This window comes from Sapajus apella, unplaced genomic scaffold (genome assembly GCF_009761245.1).
Source record: "Sapajus apella isolate SASKATOON/1434 unplaced genomic scaffold, GSC_monkey_1.0 scaffold55, whole genome shotgun sequence".
Classification (NCBI taxonomy): Eukaryota; Metazoa; Chordata; class Mammalia; order Primates; family Cebidae; genus Sapajus; species Sapajus apella.
Window position 1 is genome coordinate 10,128,526 of NW_022436995.1, and position 13,744 is coordinate 10,142,269.

The 13,744-nt window shown below is 53.2% G+C and overlaps 1 protein-coding gene across 5 annotated transcripts in view; it reads left to right on the forward strand.

Annotated features, from left to right (window-relative positions):
* The first annotated feature begins 2,260 nt into the window (after positions 1 to 2,260).
* The window catches only part of PAQR5 (progestin and adipoQ receptor family member 5), a 92,134-nt gene continuing 80,650 nt past the window's right edge, over positions 2,261 to 13,744 (forward strand). For 2 of the 5 annotated variants that reach the window (XM_032244637.1, XM_032244639.1), the window contains exon 1: positions 2,261 to 2,410. The gene's annotated coding sequence lies outside the window, so the exon portion shown is untranslated. Of the gene's footprint in view, positions 2,411 to 6,535; positions 6,615 to 7,214; positions 7,334 to 13,744 lie in introns of all 5 variants that reach the window. The other 3 variants (XM_032244635.1, XM_032244636.1, XM_032244640.1) reach the window with 3 other exon arrangements.

Sequence of the window (13,744 nt, forward strand, 5' to 3'; positions counted from 1 at the left end):
CATTTTTGGCCAAGACGTGTAGATCAGTTCATCAGTAATCCACTGACCACCTCTATGCAGGTTGGGAGCCTCTTTATCTTCCCTGTTTAGTTTCCCCAAGGTGCGCACACAGATGCCTGCAGCAGGCAGGAGTCTGTGTGAGCACAGGGCATCTCTGCTTACCTTGGCTGCTGCTGGTGGGGTGCCTGTCTGAGCTGTGCACGCTGCAGCATCGGCAGGGTGGGCAACCAGGTTAGTGCCGGGCTTTGCCTCCCAGAGAACGCTTCACACTCTGTTCTGCCCCTGAACCCATCACTGGCCCAGGCATCAAAAGGTGGTGTCAGAGAGCACACAGCCCTGTGCTGTCCCCTTCAAAGAGCTTCATATCTAATATCTCACTGAGTCCCCCAACTAGCCTTGGAAAGGAAAAGCAGGGATTGTTAATCTCCATTTTGTAGATAGTGAGGGGCTTGTTTAAGGCTACTCTGAATTTAGCAAAGAGCCAGGACTGAGCTCCACTCTTCTTGTGCCCATTCTTGTCAAGCTCTGGTCTGCAGAATATACATACAGCTAGTGCTCGACTTATGACCACGGTTGGGACTGCGGACCGGTCGTAACACGATTTGGTCGTAAGTTGAGTAAGCTATATGTACAGTTGAAATGGTGCACGCGGAGATGGTAGTGCTGCTGGAAGCTGGTCCGCACTGTCGTACGCTCAGCTGGGCAACGTTTGCGCTGCCAGACGCGGAGCAGTCGTGGCTAGCGATTGTGGTCGTAAAGTCGAATGGTCGTAAGTTGCATAGGTCATAAGTCGATCAATACCTGTACCTGTCTCTGGGTAGTCCCCAGGCTCTTTCCCTTTAAGAACTTAGACCTGAGGCCAGATGTAGTGGCTCACGCCTGTAACCCAGCACTGGAAGGCTGAGGTGGGAGGATCACGTAAGGTTGGGAGTTTGAGACCAACCTGACCAACATGGAGAAACCCCCATCTCTACTGAAAATACAAAATTAGCTGGGTGTGGTGGTACATGCCTGTAATCCCAGCTACTCCAGAGGCTGATGCAGGAGAATTGATTGAACCCAGGAGGCAGAGGTTGTGGTGAGCCGAGAATGCACCATTGCACTCCAGCCTGGGCAACAAGAGTGAGACCTTGTCTCAAAAAATAAACAAGAACTTAGGTCTGAGAGGACAAGTGCACGTGCGCACACGCGCACACACACACACCCTTACAAGATGCACAGCCACCAAAAGGCCTAATAAAGCAAGGTGCCCAATACCACAATTCAGGATCCACAAAACTGGCCAGAGGTAATTGACTGCAACCTAGTCACTGCAAATGGGGCAACTTAGGCCCGCAAAGGTCCAGAGACTTGTCCCAAGTCCCAGAGGAGACTAGAGCCCAGGTCTGTGGACCCCAGGTCCTGTGCTCTCTCCGCTGTCCACGCCCTCAGTAAGCAAGGCAAGGCAGGGAGGAGCAGGAGCTCAGAGAGCCTGGGGCTGAAGGAGGGGAGGACGGAGCCTGGTGGGGAGTTTGGTCCACAGGGGTGGATGTTCCAACCTTTATCTGGCAGGATCTGAGTGGGGTCATGAGGTACCTGCAACCTGTTCCTTCAGCACCTGAAAGAAGCCACAGAGGCCGGTTCCCGAAGCCAAATGTTTCTTTGCCCTCTGTGTCCCCTCATCTCATCGCTGTGTCCACTGAGTGGCAGAGGTCCGGGCCCAGCACCTTGCAGTCTAGGAGCCCGTAATCTGCGACAGGAGACCTGGGAAAAGGTGAGGGCTGGCAGAGGACCCCCCCCACCCCCACAGCACTCCAAGAGAGAGGGGTGGAAGTCACTTCAAGGGTTCAGAGCGGCCAGAAGCCTCTCCCACCAGGGACGTGGACCCCGCGGTGGGGCTGCGGGGCACACAGTTGTTTTTCCCTCCCTCCCTGCACTCCACCCCATGCAGTTCTCCAGGGGGAAGCTCTGTAGCTCTCCTTGCCTCAAGAAGGCTCTGCAGCCTCCCTGCAGGCCCCTGGGGTGGAGGTGGGCTAGGGTACATGTGCCCTAGGAGAATGGGGTGTGAGAGGCCTAGCATGCCCCCTGACTCCCTGGCTTATGGCTTTGGTGGCACCTCAGACTTTGGAGTGGGGGGTGGTGGGGTGGCGAGCCTTTGGAGGTCACAGACACGGGGTCGGTGGCACGTGATGAGGCGCAGGCCTGGCTCAGGGAGTGGTGCCCACAGCCCTCGGCTCCTCCCCTGGGGCCGCCCCGCCCCGCGCGGGAGGGGACGGGCGGGACCGGCGTGGGTAGGCGCGGCGACCCGCAGGGCCAGGTGCAGCGCCTGCGAGTCCGGGGTCGCCGTGGCCCGGGAGGATCGTCTGGTCTCGGGCCCGCCTGTGCCGTCCCCGCGCCCTGTCCCCGGGACGCCGAGACCCTCGGAACCCAGGTAACCCCAGGCAACGCCCCGCCGCGCCCGGCCCCCCCACCTCCCGGTCCACGCGCACCCGCCCGCCGCGGCCCTGCGCTGGTGGAGCCCGGGTGGCCGCTCCGAGGGCGGGTCTCGGAAAGTTTGAGCCCGGGCGGCCCTGACGCGGCGGCGGGCGGCGCGGCCACTTTGGTAGCGCGCTGGGTCGGTGTGAAGGTGGGGCGGCCGCCGCCTTGCACAAGGCTCTCTGCTGCCATCGGGGTGCGGGAGGAGGCGGGGGGTGTCTTGCCTGGTCACACCTTGTCTCTCACTCTCCAGGGCGTTTGCGCGGCTTACCTTTCCTCCACCGCCCCGCTCCCGCCACCCCTCACTTTAATAAAAGCCTTGGATTGGGGCTGCACAGTTGGCGACTTCTTTACATCTGGGCTTCCCTCCTCCTGAGCCAGATGTGAGCCGGGACTGAGCGGGACAGTGTGGGTGAGGGGCGGCCCTCTACCCGCGGGGGTCCGTCCCAGCCCTGCCGAATTGGGTGCCCAGCTCCAAGGAGTTCCCTGTGCTCTGTCACTGGCCGCAGTCCCCAACTGAGCATCTCTTGGCTCCCCCAGCACTTCCAGTCCCAGTCGGAGGAGACCAGGAGAGGGGGCGGACCCCAGTCCAGCAGAGCCAGAGCTCAGGAGCCCGGTAACTCTCATCCATGAGCAGAACCGGCTTCCTCCCGCTTAGGGTGGGAGGAGGGCTCAGCTTAGTGGGGGTCGGGGGGTGACAACTGCCCCTTCCCACGCAGAGCCAGAGAAGAGATGGGGAGAGGTCAGGGGATCTGAGAAGAGCTGGCGGCCAGCAGGGACACATCCCTGATGTCATTTGAACCTAACAAACAAATGACAAGTAGATATTAGCACATGGGCAGATGAGGAGACAAGGAGGCCCAGCGAGGCGCAGCCCTTCGCTGGAGAAGCGGATGGACTTTTCTCCACACTGAGTGGAGGGTGCCCCGCCACAGCCTTCCAGAGCCGGAGGGTTGCTTCTGCATTCTTGCAGTGCCCTGGACTCAGCGGGGTTTGTTTCTTCCCTGGATACTCCCCGCCCCACTAGGTTCTTCCCGTGACAGGGGTTCACGGGACTGGGCACCTCCAGGCAGACACAAACTCCAGTCAGGAAAGTCCTCCAAGAGCCAGCCAGTGCCTTGCTAAGCTCCCAGAGCTGCAGGAGGGCAGGGGCCTGCTTTGTTTCCTGCGGTAGCCATAGTACCTGGCACAGGGAAGGCGCTCTGCGAGAATGGAGTGAACTCACCTGCAACAGCAAAGATTCTTTTCCAGCTGCCTTATCTCTGCCCTTGGCAAGCAGAAAGGGCACTCTGAAAAGCTGCATCAGAAAGGTGTTCAGCCCCACCACTGAGATTCCTTGGCACCCTTACCCACGTGGAGAAACTTTTTCTCCTTACACCAAAAGCACATCCTTAATCCTATGTGCTTTTCTTTCTTTTCTTTTTTTTTTCTTTTTTTTCTTTTGAGACTGAGTCTTGCTCTATCGCCCAGGATGGAGTACAGGGGCGCAATCTCAGCTCAGCACACTGCACCCTCCACCTCCTGGGTTCAAGCAATTCTCCTGCCTCAGCCTCCTGAGTAGCTGGGATTATGGGTGCCCAACACCACGCTCGGCTAATTTTTGTATTTTTAGTAGAGACAGGGTTTCACCATGTTGGCCAGGTGGGTCTCAAACTCCTGACCTCAGGTGATCCACCTGCGTTGGCCTCCCAAAGTACTGGGGTTACACGAATGAGCCACCGTGCCCAGCCCCCATGGACTTTTCCAGAAAGACGGGCACTTTGGATTTATCCTCAACCCACATCTCGTCCTGCCAAGGAGAGGCAGGGGTTGGTGGGTTCCATGCCCAGCTTAACGTTACCCTAGGCTGGAGGCAGAGCAACTTTGTCTCTTGACATAGAATTCTTACCCATCCCTTCAGGGGTAAGAATTGGAATTACTTGGAAATTTTAATCTTCATTGTCTTCTCTCTCTCTTTACCACTCCATGGGACAGCTATGAATTAGGGGAAGAGAAGGTGGTTTTCTGGGTCTCAATTTCCTCATCTGCAAAAATGAGAACAGACCCTGCATGGTTTTAGGAGATAGTAAGTGGTTCCAAAGGGCTCTGTAGGCGGCGAAGCAAACTGTAAGAGTGGACTTATTTTCTCATGTGTGTTCGCCTGGCCTCTCCAGTTGGCTGTAAGTTCTTTTGCAGCATCTTGGCATCCCTCACTCATTCTAAGCACACAGGTTTGCAAGACATATTTTCGAAAATAATCCCTACAGGAAGAGAAATTGTGGATTCATAAGAAATCGGGGGAGCTTTTTGTTTTTTTAGCCCAGCGTCCTTGCATATAGACATATGTGTACACACACACACACACACACACACACATTTTGAGACAGGGTCTTGCTCTGTTGCCCAGGCTGAAGTGCAGTAGCACGATCTCTGCTCACTGCAACCTCCGCCTCCTGGGCTCAAGCTCAGCCTCCTTAGTAGCTAGGACTATAGCGCGCACCATCGTGCCTGGCTAATTTTTTGTATTTTTTGGTCTTATGGAGGTGAAGTCTCACTATGTTTGCTGTCCAGGCTGGTCTTGAGCTCCTGAATTCAAGCGATCTGCCTGCCTCTACCTCCCAAAGTGCTGGAATAACAGGTGTGATCCACTGTGCCCAGCCAGAAATGGGGACTTTCAAATCCCTCTCCCTCCCTCCTCATGTGAGGGAAGGGGACACCCTACCACGCCGGGGAGGGTCAGTTGGAGGGAAGGAAGGTTCTGAGAGCCCCTGTAGGTGGAGGTGGCCAGTGTCTTGTTCATCGAAGACCAGGGCAGAGTGAAGGATGTAGAAGAGTCCCTAGCAGTGCCCTGAGGATGCCGCCCACCTGCTTTGAAGAAATCCTCCCCTTAGTCAGGAATTTTGAGGCCCTGCCCCAGGAACCCTGTGTGACCCCTGGACTCCTCAGCAGACCCAGGTGTCTGCCTTTGACCTGAGGACAGGCCAGCATGCCAAGACTGGTCAATTCTGTTCCCTGGGGGAAGCCACTGAGAGACTGACTGGGGCTCAAGCCCGTGCACAGACCTACCACCCTGCCATCCCCGAGAGCTGTCCCTGTACTCACACATGGCCCTGCCCAGTTTCCTGCCACCATTCTTGGCTCCTACCAAGGATCCAGCAGAGTAAGAGGTTTAAACCCAGAGTCTCTAAGCTGGACAAAGCCTTTGCAGCTGTGTCTCCCGTTTCCTCTCTGCTTCATTTTCCGTAGCTCATATCCGCTTCCGACAGCCAAGAGATTTCCCTCTTTAATCTTGTTTGCCATCTGTCTTCCCTGTTAGAATATCAGCTCTGTGAGGGCAAGGCTTTCCGTCTCTCTCATTCCCTGGTCTATCTCCAGGCATCAGAATGTAGTAGGTGCTCAGTTAACATGTGCTGAGTAGATGAACACATCCAACGCTCCCGTTCTCAGTTTACAGATGAGGAGACTGAGATCCAGAGGCGAGGAGTGACTCTTGGAGGCAGAGCTGGAGCTTTTCCTAATTAGACTCAAGTTAATTTAAAGTTGGGTCTCTGTCCCTCACTTTGAATTACCTTGGTTGCTAGGGGTGCTTAAGAGGCCCTTGGCAAGAACCTTCAGGCCAGCTGCCTCCAGAGTTACCCAGAGGGGCACCTCCCCTACCCCACCATCCTTGTCCCCAACCACTGTCTGTGGGCTCCTTGCTCCTGAAGAGGGTGAAGACCTGACCTAAGACAGAGCTTCATGCACTGCTGCTCTGGCCTTCTTTTTATTACACGGTGACTGCGAGTTAGCTGACTTTCAGCGGCAGTGGATGGAAAAGCACACCTGTTGCAACATGATGTGAGTCAGTGGTTCATAAATAATGGGATTGCACCATCAGCTCTGGTGCCCTGGTTTCTGGCTCTCAGTTGGAGACACAGTGTGGGCTCCTTGGCGAAAAGGGTAAAGGTGACTCTAGACGTCAGTTTGAAATTAAGCAGGATGGCAGTGGGGATCCAGCAGGTGCGAGAGATACAGTCATTTTTGGCATCTAGCAAAAAAGACGATGCCCACAAAGCAGTGATCCAAGGTTTAATTCTTACCCATGTCCTGTCCTCCAATCCAGGTTTTGCCTTACACAGTCACCCTGTCTTCTGATCTTGACCTCAGCCAGGACTACCCCCAGCATGCTATGGACTTAAGGGGTAAGTTTTGCCCAAGCCTCAGACAGGGAGGGTCATTCTGCCTGGACACACCGTAGCCCCTTAAGACAGTCTTCTTCTGATTATTTGGGAGCCCTGTGGCCAAGCTGATTGGCTCACTTTGGTGGGATTCATTTGGAGCCTGCCAGAGACACAGAGCCCAACGATGATGGCTTCTGGACCCCAGAGTCCCAAATTCAGCCACTCCACTAGCTTTCCACTGGTCTTGGAGTTGGTCGCTGCACTCCTGGGAGCTGAAGGCTGGTGTGGTTGGTAGAAAGCCCTGGATTTTAATTCTGAGACTATCTAATGCACAGTGTGACTTTGATCCTGTCGCTCTCCATTTGCCTCAGTTTCCTCTTCTGTACAGCTTGAATTCATCATGGTTTCTTAACCTCAGCACTATTGCCTTTTGGGACTGGATAATTCTTTTTTTGGGGGGGAATTGGAGGGGAGGGTGCAGTGCATTGCGGGAGGTGAGCAGCAGTCCTGGCTTCTACCCACCAGACACCACAGCAGCACGTCCCCTTCCCTTCCTGGCAAACAAAACTGTCTCCAGACATTGCCAAATGTCCTCTCGGGGACATCCCATCTCTGGTTGAGACCCCTAGGTTAAATGATCTCTGAATACCCTCCCAATGGTCATCCTCAGGACAGGGGAGACCGTTTTCTCTTCCCAGCCTGTTTCATGAATGTGGACTGTGTGAATGAAGAGTCAACAGGTGGGCCATGCAGGGACTTACAGGTGGAGGGGCCCCCTGGACCTCATGCTGACAGCCAAGGCCAGTTCCCTTCGCTTTCCAGACCTTGGGTTATATAAATTGGGGTGGGGGCTGGGGCTCGGAGTGACGGGGAGAGAGGTCTGTGGTCTGGGCCCACACACTAAGGTCAGTGGCCTTCCAGTGCAGGGCAGCATGGTGACTAATCATCTATCCATGCCCCAGGACCCAGCCCCCCAACTTTCCCCTCTCACGCTGCCCTGGGAAGGGACACAGGAAGTGAATCAGCCCACCCACCAAGCAGAGGAGGGAGGGGGGTGGACTGTGCTGTCATTAGATGCAAGGTCATGTCTGTGCCGGCCTACCCTGGGTTTTTATTTTGTTTATTCCTCCCAAGTTAGCTGTTTATTAACTTCGTCCGCTGAATTCCCCCTTCTGACCTTGTTGCTTAATGGAAGGACGGAAGATCTTTGGTGGGGGAGGGGTTTGTTGATGAATAGTAGAGGTAAATCGCTGTTCTGGAGAGAACAGGCTGTGAGGTTTGGGATAGTACTAACCCAGAGCTATTGCTTTGGGGGATTCATTCCTTCACTGAAGAAACTCTGCTGTGGACGTGGGCTGGATGTGGGGCAGGAGAGGGGAATGAGACAGAGTGCCTGCCTGCAGAGCCCCTTGGTCTGGGAGGGTAGACATGAGGCCGTCCCTGCAGGGCACTGGGAATGTGCATGGAATGCATGGAGCAGGGTGTGGGCAGCTCCACGCAGCTGGGTCGTGGGGAATTGGGGTTGGGCGGCGGGGGCAACACACGTGTTTGGGGAGGTGACGGGAATGTTCAGGGAGCTTCCTGAGAGGAAGAGGTGGATTTTTTGTTTTGTTATGGCCTTTTGCTATTGTGGTAAAACATACAAAACATAAGATTTACCATTTAATCATCTTTAAAGCTCGAAATCCACCGTCATTAAGTGTGTTCTCATTGGTATGCAGCCGTCACCCCCACCCATCCCCACACCTTTTTGTCATCTCCCAATTGAAACTCTGTGCCCAATAAACGCTAATTTCCCGTTTCCCCCTCCCCGCGACCCTGGTAACCACCATTCTCCTTTCTGTCTTTTTATGAACTCAACCACTGTGGATACCCTCCTGCAAGTGGAATCATGCTGTGCTTCTCTTCTTGTGACTGGCTAATTTCACTTAGCACAGTGTCTTCAAGGTTCATTCATGTTGTGGCATGTGACAGAATTTCCTTCCTTTTTAAGGCTGCATAATATTCCATTACATGTACACAACCTTTTCTTTTTGAGAGAGATAGTCTCGCTCTGTCACCCAGGCTGGAGTGCAGTGGTGCCATCTTGGCTGGTTGCACCCTCCGCCTCCCGGTATATACCACATTTTGTTTATCATTTGTTCCGACACTTCGGTTGCTTTACCTCTTGTCTGCTGTGAATGATGTTGCTATGAACATGCAAATATCTGTTTGCATCCCTGCACTCATGTCCTTTGGATGCATGCCCAGAAGTGGAGTATCTGGATCATATGGTGATTCTACGTTTAAGTTTTTGAGAACTGCCAAAGTATTGAGAAAGAGGTGTTTGTTTGAACTAGGTTTTAAGGATGAGCATGGGATCTCTGGGCACCTCAGGGGGAAAGGGAGGGGAGAGGAGGGAAGGGAAAAGCCCAAGCTGCCTGAAGAAAGGGGCACCGAGGTGTTGGTCCCTGGGGCAGGAGATGAGGCCATGGAGGGTGGGAGGGGCTGGGGAGAATATGGAAGGTCTTGCACCCTTCATCCGCCCCCACCCGAGGCTGGAGAACTTGGGCTCTGCCCTGTGGACAGTGAGAAATGTCCAGGGAGTTTTCATCAGAAAGTGAGACAGGCCGATGGTCATCTTAGAAGGACAGTGGGGAGGAATGTCCCAGGTGGACTGAGAGAGAAAGAGGCTTGAGGCAAGAAGACCAAGTAGGAAAAAGCTGGGGGACCCTGTGGCTATCGGTGGGGAGGCGGAAGGAGCAGGTCTGAGGGGCGCCTTGCTGCACAAGGGTGCCCAGAATTCTGGTTTGTTGGCTGGGCTGACAGTGGCGCAGCCACCTGGGTAAGCTCACTGGAGGAGCAACTGGTTTGACAAGATGTGGAGTAGATGCGTTTAGGCCTGGGGGCTTTAAAGGGCCCACAGAACCACAGGGAGATGAACTGAGAGTCGAGGAATTGACAAGAGTGCAAAGGCGGTGCAGAGTACGGGGTGAGAAGCCGGTCAAGGACCAAGGCAAGGACTACCGTCAGGTGACCTGAAGGGCCCTGCAGAGTTGGAGGCCAGGACATGGGGTGGCTTCTGCTCGGTGTGGCTCAATCCCTGCCCCAGGCATGTCATATCAATCCACACATTCTCTCGGACAAGCTCGAGGATGTATGCTTGGGTTGGACACTGTGGGTGGAGATCCAGACGTCAACATGCCTCAGTGACGTTAATTCATGTATTCATCCCGTCAAGCGCAGAGAGTGGAACCTGGCCAATACCTTTGCACAGCTAAAGACTGAATGGTGATGGCAGGTGTGCAGGAGAAATGGAGTGTGTTATGGAAATGTGTCCTGGGGACATGACAGGCTAGGGCAGGATTTCTCACTTTGGCCCTGCTGACATTTTGGGCCAGATAATTCTCTGTCATGTGGGACTGTCCTGTACACTGGAGGATGTTTAGCAGCGTCCCTGGCTGCGATGCAACCGATTCCAGTAGCCGCAACACGCATTCCCTGCTTGTGACAACCAAAAATGTCTCCAAACATTGCCGAATGTCTACTGGGGGGCAAAACCACACCAGGTGAGATCCATGGGTCTAGGCATCACAAAAGGCTTCTTTGAGACAGTTACGTTAATCTGAGTTCCGGAAGACAGACAGGAATTAATCAGGGTACAGCAGGGGTGGAGAGTGGAGGACAGCAGTCAAGGCACAGGCTCCAGCAAGTGCAGAGGCCCTGGGGTGGGAGACAGCACAGAGGCAGCAGTGAGGAACCTGGTGTAGCTTCCTCACTGAATGAGTGGGGAAGGCTTTGATAGGGAGAGCAGTGGTGGAGCGGGGAGAGAAGGGTCAGATTCTAGAGATTTTCAAGAGGGAACACTCTAGGTTCTGATGACTGAAAGGGTTTGGACATGAGAGTGCTAAGGAAATCCCCCATGTGCAGAGAGTGAAACCGACTAGAAGCTGGTGAACTACATTTGGAGCATGCTGGGTTGGAGATACCTGGGAGACAGCAGGTGGAGTGCTGAGCCCGGAAGAGAGATACACAGTTGGAAGCTCTATGTGTACACGTGATGAGAGAAGCCTGCGTGGATGGGACAGCCCCAGGAGAGCCTGCGGACTGAGAAGGGGAGCGTGGAGACAAGGGCCTGGCAGGGAGCAGCAGGAGCTCCAACATTTAGAGATGGAGAACACATTCTGGGAGAGAGAGAGGAGAACCCCACAGAGAATGGGGCTGTGGAGGCCCTGGAAGAGGGCTCCAGGTGAAGGGCACGGCCCATTGTGAAGCCTGCGAGCATGAGCGAGTGAGGTGAGGAATGAGAAGTGCTACGGGGAGAAACCAGACTGAGATGGTTGAGGACTGGGCAGCAGGTGGGAAGAGAGGCAGCTGGCAGACAGTTTTTCCAAAAATGTGTCAGTAGAGGTGGAGAGAGTGAAAAAGCCAGAAAGAGAAGTGGGTTAAGGATCTCACTAGGAAGAGTTTTCACCCCCATCTCCCGTGATCTCCTGGAGGCAACGTTAGCAGTCCCATGCATGTTAGGAGACATATATAGATTCTTTCCCCCAGATGGTGGTACATGCGTCCACTCTGCCCCTGAGTCTTAATTTTCCACTTAGCTATCTAATGTAAGGTTTTTTCGTATCAGTACATAGAAAGCTGCTTCTTGGCCAGGTGAGGTGGTTCATGCCTGCAACCCCAGCACTTTGCGAGGCCGAGGCAGCAGATCACCTGAGGTCAGGAGTTCGAGACCAGCGTGGCCAACACAGTGAAACCCCATCTCTACAAAAAGACAAAAATCAGCCAGGCATCATGGTAGGTGCCTGTAATCCCAGCTACTTGGGAGGCTGAGGCGGAAGAATTGCTTGAACCTGGGAAGAAAAAAAATGCTTTATGACTGCATATGGATGTCACAGAACTTATTTAACTAATCTGTTTTTTGGACACGAGGGGGGGGGTTAGCCTTTTGCCACCACAAATGATTTCCCACAAAATCCCCTTGTACCTCAGTCACTTTGCAAATATAGGTGGCCATAGGTAGGATAAAGTCCTAGACGTGGAATTGGTGGGTCAGGGTTATGTGTGTTTGTATTTGAAAAGATACCGGCAATGTGTTCTCCATGGAGTCTGTTAGAATGTACCCGCCTACCAGCAGCAGATAAGATGCTCATTTCCACAGCCTCCAATAGAGAGTGCAGCCAGACACACTGGTATCTGCCAATCTGGAAGACAAAAAAAGATTCTTGATATAGTTTTAACCTGCATTTTTGAATAAGGTGGAATACATTATCACAGATATAAAAGTCATTTGAATTTCCTTTTCTGCAAACTGTCTATTCATGTGTTTTATCCATTTTCTTCAAAGTTTTTGATCTTTTCCTATTAGAGGAATCAGAGGGAATCTTGATGTATTGGGGAAACTAGTCTTTTGTCTGGAATATACTTTATATGTTTTTCCTTCCCCATTTGGTCAATGTTTTTTTTTTCCTTTTTGCTGTTACTGCTGTTTTTTTAAGAATTATGAATGTTGATGGAAGAGATTCATTAGAGGGGATCTCAGACATGGAGGTCCCTGAGGAAGCATTGAGGTGAGTTCCAGAATGGACCAGGGCTTGTCCTTAGGCAGGAAGGGAGCCACCTCACTGTCGTGACAGTTAGAAGGGAGGGAAGAGGGAGTTGCGTGCCAGGAATTGGGTGGCTACACGTTGAAAGGGTGAAGGAGATCATGAGTTCATCTACGGAAGGGGCTGTGTTTTCACGACATATCAAAAGTTAGAGGGGTGAGAGAGCTCACCGATTTAGCAAGAGAGTGATTGGTGCAATGAACTCTGGAACCCGAGTGAGACAGGGGAAGTGAGTGCATGGGTGTTCTGACGTCGTTTGCTTAGATTTTGTATTTGTCTGTGTGGCATTTGCTAGTCCCAGGGCCAAACAATCAGCCCAAGTGGTTTCCGTCTCCCCAGCAATTTAAAATCCATGCTCTAAATCACTTCCTTATCTAAGTCTGCTGCACCCTGCCAATCTTTCCCTGCCCTTAGTCGCCCGGCTCCAGGTACCAAACGACTTGGAACAGCCGCTAGGCCCCAGTGCCCATAGGGTTATTTAAACCAGCCATTCCTAACCTGCTAAACCTGTCCTGCTGTGCTCTTCCCGTTGAAGCCCAATAAAGGGTCTGACTGAGGCCTCCTGCTCACTGACCAAAGCCTGGTGATTCCCCTGCGGCCACACACACCAGCTTTGGTGTGCCCCATCCTTGGGAAATGTAGGTAATACATTCTTCTGTCAGCAGCACTGCCTTTCTCTGTTATTACTCAGTTGCTTCCATCAGTTACAATCCTGCAGGTACAATTGAGACCACAAAGGACCCTCAAACAGGAATAGAATGTAAGGGTCAGTAAACTGCAGGTCCAGTGAGGCCCCAGAGCTACCACAGCATGAGTGGTTAACTAAGCAAGCTCTCCAGGAAGACGTCCTGGAGGAGGTGAGCTGGGGAGATGGGTCCCGAAGAATGGAGATGAGGAGATGCCTTGTAGTGGGAATGGCAAGAGCAGACTGGGGGGTGCAGAGGAGTGTGTGTGTGTGTGTTTGGAGGTCAGGGAGGACAGCACTCAGACCCGAAGGAGGCTGGAGGAAAATCTACAATGAGGAGGTTAGTCTGACGGTGGATAGAGGAGCAGGGGCGATAGGGTCCAAGAGGTAGGCTGCAGCCTGCAGATGCTTTTTGCAAACAGGATTTTTCTTTCCAAGAATGATTTGATTTTGTGGTAACTCCCTCTGGGGGCTCAGGGTGGGGCTTGAAGCTGCTTAGATGTGCGCTCCAACCCTGCACCAAGTCCAACCTGACAAACCCCCTACCCTGCTACATTTTGGTCACCAGATTAACAAAACCCCATTCCTGGCTGAGCTCAACCATCTGACTTTGCCCCTCAACCCTGGCACAAGGCATCCTCTTCTCTCTCTTCTGTTTGTTACAGCAGCAGGGAGCTTCCCTCCTAGCTGAAGTGAGCCTCAGCCCTCTGGATGCCTGCCTCCTCCCCATGAAAACCCCCTTCTCCCGCCCAGTGCCTCCCTCCCCCGGGATCAACTGCCCATACCTGACAACTGGTTCTGACTTTCCAGGGGCATTTTTGACTTGATGAAAGAAAACTTGAAGACTGAAGTCTTTTTTTTTTTTTTTTTTTTTTTTT